Below are 6143 nucleotides of genomic sequence, written 5' to 3'. Positions count from 1 at the left end.
TATCACGGGACTTCACAAAAACCATTGTGTTTTGAAGTTGAATACACTGAGACTTACAACAGTTTCATGACTCACTGAAGAGCAAACAGATTTCAGCATCATGGTCAGGGGTCTGTCCTAAGTACATGGTCTTCCCATTGACCCTTCAGGTCACTTGTTTCATCTGTCCAGGTGTGCTGTATCTTTGACCTATTGCATGGTCTGTCAGCACACTTTTTCCAGTCTGTGACAACCACAACACATTGCAGCCCAGACATCCAGATAATCAATGACTTCCAACCAAATACAAAACATTGGTTAATATAATAACTGTGCTGTTAAATCTCAAGAGATGTAAAGAGGACTCTGGTTTGAATCAAGAGAAAACTCAAATGAAAGCAGACTTTCTAAGAAATTAGGGAGCATCAGTGTCTTCTTGTGGAGTTCCAGCTGCATCAGAAGGTGTGCCACACACATCTCATTTGTAAGTGCAGGTGAGCAAATTAGTAAAGACACCTGTGGAGGATGTCATTCTGAAAATGCTTAGCAACACTTAAAACCGTTCTACGAAAACAGAGAAAATCAAGCCTGTGGACCAAAGTCTGATGATGTGCAAAATTGGCCTCAAACAACTGATGATGCTCAGTGTAGAAAGAAACATTTTTTCTGGACTGCTACCCAGTGCCACCCACACGGGAAACCAAACAGACATATTAATTATGCTGAGCACATAACTCAAGTTGCTGAGAATATGCTCAATTTATTTTTTCTTTAGAGTTGGGTGGAGGAAAATTAGATGATGTCTGCAGAAGATGCTGAGATCTGGCTGTGCTCTGTTAATCAGAAAAACCTAAGTTAAGCGGTTTTTGCCATCTTTCTCTGTAAATAAACTCAAGTCCTGCAATGAAAATAATGCAAAAAAAATCACCAAATTCAGCTGTGATATGAGCTGTTGCTTTACTGCATGAAAGTCTTTCAAAATAACTGATTTGGGGTTTCCAGTTCTTATTCGCAAACTCACTCTTACACAATCACCTCCACTCTGTCTACCACCTTTCCACCTCCTGACACAACATGAATATCTTTCCTGAACTCTTTCCAATGCTGTGTACAAAAGATTTAGCAATCTGAAGACTGCTGGTTTGCTGACAGAACCACAGAGGGCCAAAATGTGATGGACACTCAGGCCACCGGAAATGCAGATAGAGTGCAAAACTGCACCAGTCATCAGATGCTACTGGGTGCATGGCTCTGAAGTTGTGAAAAACTTTGAGAGAGACATCAGGTCCCTGGAAGTGAGGGGTGTAGACTGAGATGCCAAGCCTTGGTCTGTCTACCGAGGAGGCATCTGATGTCACAGGCAATGCTGAAGCAAATGCAGACCACATGCCAGGAGCATCCAGACCACAGTACTTCTGGGGGCTCTGCCCACCCAGCATCAGCAGTTCCTCTCTTTTGTCCCTTTCCCAGGAACACTGCATCTGCTTTCTTCTTGACCCTTTGCACCTTGCCACTATACCGTGCTGGCCTTCTGCCCCCACTACACTTCAAAAGTCAGCCCCCACCTTCCTAACAGGCAAGATACCTAGTCCTGCCTGCTGGCCATATGATGGTACCTCTCTCTCAGGCCTTCCAGTGGAGCCCAGGTCAACCCACACCCTGTCTCTTGCACAGGTTGGGGAAGACACTGATCGTGCCCATGCTGGCTGAGGGCTGGACCAGTCTCCTCACAGTGCTACCTCCACAGTGAGGCCTATGTCCAAATGCTCTGGTGTTTCCCAGGCAGGGCAAGCCTGCCACACGCAGTAAGACTCCCATGGCTGCCACTGAACAAACAAGGTCCACACTTCTCATTATAGCATGATGTGCAGACAGATCGGCAAATACTGAGGGAGCCATTCCATGTCCTTAAACATGACAGTGTCCACACAAAGTGCCCGCAGCTTATAAGGAAAGATTCCCAGAAATGCACACTCACTGTGTCCTGCCCTCCACTCCCTGTAAGGCCCTCACCCAAAACAAGGTGGTCACGGCCTAAGAGCATTCTCTGCCAGTCCACTGTTATTTCATTACTAAACTTCGACCTCAGCTCTGTGTTCTAAAGATCACTGCAGAGTCATTCAACCTAATAGACACTATTAAAAATACATAGGAAAAGATGATTCATGCAGAATATTGTTATCTTTTAAACCTGACAGAAGGCCTATGTCTCAGTTCTGTCACTCTAGAGAGAGGCCTCAGCAATCAGGAAGGGACTAGGGCAGAGGTGTTTATGGGCTTTTTGCTTTTTCATTGAGTGAACTGCTGACAACTTCATCATAACCAGCTTTCTCTATGGCCATTACCAAAAGGAGGTGATACTTAAGTGTGAGAGCTTTAAAAAAATGTATTAAATGTATTAAATGTAGAATATACACTCTATATTGAAAAGTCAGATGTTAATGACAATAAAAATCAGAGATATTCCAGAAGGGATGCAGACTGTTCTCCCCAGCCGGTTGTGATGCTTTCTGTCCCTCTCTTTACGTATGATCACCCTGTAAAAACGCAAATTCATGGTGACCTGAGTCCAGCTGAATGGTGTGCACACTTCCATCTACACACCCACCCCAGGTCTCGACTTATTAAGTACATATTGTGGCCAGTCCACAGGAAAGCTGCACAGCCTGGTTGTCTCTGCTGCATGCAGAAATATTTGACTACCTGGAGAAATGGTTACACAACTCAAGATTCTAACACTTTCCTGTATCCAATGAAGCTCTCACATCTGTGATATAAAGCCCTCCCAGTACCTCCACTACATATTTACCTGGAGCTCACCTATGGGAAGGAATCAAAGGCCATTTGAACATTCGACAATATGTGCTTCTGATGACCATGTTGCTCCAAGCACTAGGCATCCTGCCAGAATTGCAAGCATTTCTCACAACATATCTCCCTTTTCTTTGTGCTGAATTTTATTCAGCATCACTGAGAACGCAGAGGCCTGAGTCTTAGTCTTTGGCTTCTTGAGAATCTCTTTCAGACTACACAAAGAAAAACAAGTAACAAACAAATTACAATCCAAGAAACGATAGATGAGTTCAATAACCCATGAATTTGTGGAATAGAATGCAAGTCTTCAATACGATTGACCATGCTTTGTAGCACTGCGAACCCTTGTAATACAGGAAGCTGCTTTTGAAAAGTGTCAGCAATATGTGTTTGCAAATCAACAATTAAACCTGAAGCATTACCATACCCCAAAACATGCTGTCTTACTTTATCCTATTCAAATGTACTTTTATTTTACAATACAGGAGTTATACGAAAAGAAGTAGTATTCCAAATTTAAGTTGTACACGTTTCCGCAAACTAACAATTTGATCTCCTAACAATATAACAGCTTGCTGTAAATCTGCCATTTGACTTTGCAATACAGAGTCAATTTGTCTTTGAGAGGTCCATAACTGTTCAGCATCCTGATGCCAGTTTCTAAGATGCTCAGCAGCCTGTACAGGTTGATGCAGAGCCATCCAGCCGTGGCAGCAGCAGCAGTAACAGCGATGATACCCACAACAGCAGCGATCATCATGCCAAGGAATCTTTTGGCTCTTCTTTTAACATGGTGCATCAGCTGCTGCAATATCATAGTAGCAGGAGAGTCCTGCCAAGGTCAAGACAACCTAACCAGCATCCATACTCCAGTTCTAGCTCTAAGAATATATAAACTTTCATATGACTTGTTAAAAGGAATAGAAGAGTTAATGCAAGTGTAAAAAGAACAATATTTACATGAAACATAACCGAAAGTTTCATTCCACTTCACCTTGCCCTTCCTAATGATATAGGGGAGCCAAACACAGGCTCAAGCAAAGTGAGTAACATTCTAATGAAAGGTGATATGAGAAGAACTCCCACATTGAACTATGAAACTGTGCCACGCATGCATGGGAAATAAAGCTGCTCCTAACTTCCAAATATGATTCTGTATCCTGTGATGGGGTAGTTGAGGAGATTGGAGGGGGGGGAGGGGAACTCCAGCATGCCAGACGATTGTGTTATTACCAGTTCCATCTGAAGGGATACTTACTGAACCACTCTCTATCTTTCGGTGCCACTGCAAATTTACTTTTTTTCCCTTTGCTCGGGCAGAGCCAGAAGGACTCCAATCAATGACTCTTCATGGGAAGTATTAACTAAAACCCGAGCCTGTTTATCTCGACACTGAGTCCACTGAACCCAATGTTCAAGCATCTAAACTTTCAGAGTGGCACACCCCAGCAAATCTGGTGAAGAAATGTTATCCATAGGTTCTGTAACATTTTTAAATCCTACCATACTCAATAAAAACAAGTGACCTACCCCAGCATTCTGTTCAGAAGTCTGCAAAATAGTCAACCATGCTTGAGCACCAAGCTGTAAACAGTGCTCTCCAGCTCCCATGCAAATTGACATCCCTTCTGTTCCCACCGTATCATTCTCTATCACTCTCCCTTCTTCTTCAGCCCTGAGAGGCTCTCTAGCGTCATAAGGTCCAGGCATCCAGTTAGAATCATTAACATAAACTACCACTGATCCATTTCCCCATCCCACTGCCTTATTTAAAGCAGGATGGGGCACATACGCACAATATGAGTAATTTCCTGTCTCAGCTTGTACCCTACTTACCTGTACTGAAATATGAGTTGTCATTGCAAGGGATAGAGTAGTTGGAATTATCTCTTGACCCAACTCAGTGACAACCTGCTCCTTCTCTCCGCTCCCAGAGCCTGACATTCTTAGCTGGGACCCAAAACTTCTCTGTTCCTGTAGAGATATAAGCAAAACCTCGGCCCCATCGCAGTACCTCAGCAGGCACCCAATCCCCTGTTAGATCCTTGTAGTATACTGGCTGCTGCAAAGGCTCACTGGCCTGTTTCACCCAATGCCGATGAACCACTGTGCTGCCTTGTTCATCTTGATTTAAAAAATTTAAAGTATATAAAGCTCTATTAAGCCTTTGTCTCAGGGTATTCCATATTTCCCCCTTTTGTTTTATAAGCATCTCCTTGAGTGTGCGATTAGCACGTTCTACAACAGCTTGGCCAGTGGAATTATAAAAAAATACCAGTAGTATGAGCAATAGAATATGTAGCAAGAAAATTCTGAAATTTACTAGAAATATATGCAGATCCATTATCAGTTTTTAGCTGAGATGGTTGTCCCATAACACTAATAGCTTCTAATAGATGGGTGATAGCCGCATCAGCCCTTCAGAACTGAAAGCGGTACCCAAGTGAAACCTGAAAATGTGTCAATAGAATGGTGAACAGATTTCAGTTTACCAAATTCAGGATAATGTGTTATGTCCATCCATCTGCCATAACATTTTAGCTGCTGTTCCTCAGGGATTGATTCCAAAAGGCAGTGAGGGTGTAGCAAAAGGAGAACAGAAAGGACATTCCTTAATAATCCGTTTAGCTTGTTGCCAAGTTAGCTGATGATGCTCTTTAAGAGCCTTAGCATTAGAATGATGAAGGGCATGCTCTTTCTGAGCAGTGATAACAGGCTGAATTAACATTAGATCAATTTTCCGATTGTCTGCTATCACAGGCCCAGGTAACAAGGCACAAGCCCTCACATGAGTAATGAATAAAGGCTGTTGCCTCTGTAATAATAAATTCTGTAAATGAGTAAGTAGTTCAGTAAGTTCATCTGGAGAAAGGGGTATACAAGCCTCCTCTATATGTTGCACAGTGTATTCAACATGCTGAGAATCAGTAACTATATTCAACTCCTCTACATGGTGAATAAGCAAAGGAATAATAGCATATAATTCAGCCTTTTGTACTGAAATGTAAGGTGTTTGAATTACCTGGGTATCAGCGTCTCCTGTGAAAACCAGCAAGACCTTCCTTATTAGCATCTGTGAAAAATGTTGGGCCTTCCACTGGTTTAGATTGAACCACTTGATGTAAAATTACAGGAGTACGCAAGAGAAACTGCAAAGGTTTAAGCCTAGGATATTTACAATGAATTATTCCAACAAAGTAAGCAAAAGCATTCTGCCAATCTTCATTCAATTGATAGAAAGATTTAATTTGCAAGTCTTTATAAGGTACAATAATCTCTGCAGGATCTTGTCCAGTGAGTTGTCTGAGGTGAAGCTGACCCCTCATTACTAAATCACAAACTTTAGTGAT

General features: G+C 42.5%; 1 pseudogene; it reads right to left on the bottom strand.

The window, feature by feature from the left end:
• Positions 1-265: 265 nt before the first annotated feature.
• LOC118613537 lies at positions 266-5764 on the bottom strand (annotated as a pseudogene).
• Between the last annotated feature and the right edge of the window lie 379 nt (positions 5765-6143).

Source organism: Rousettus aegyptiacus, unplaced genomic scaffold (assembly GCF_014176215.1).
Source record: "Rousettus aegyptiacus isolate mRouAeg1 unplaced genomic scaffold, mRouAeg1.p scaffold_m13_p_19, whole genome shotgun sequence".
Classification (NCBI taxonomy): Eukaryota; Metazoa; Chordata; class Mammalia; order Chiroptera; family Pteropodidae; genus Rousettus; species Rousettus aegyptiacus.
The sequence above is the reverse complement of the archived record's forward strand: the minus strand, read 5'-3'. Positions and strand labels throughout refer to the sequence as shown.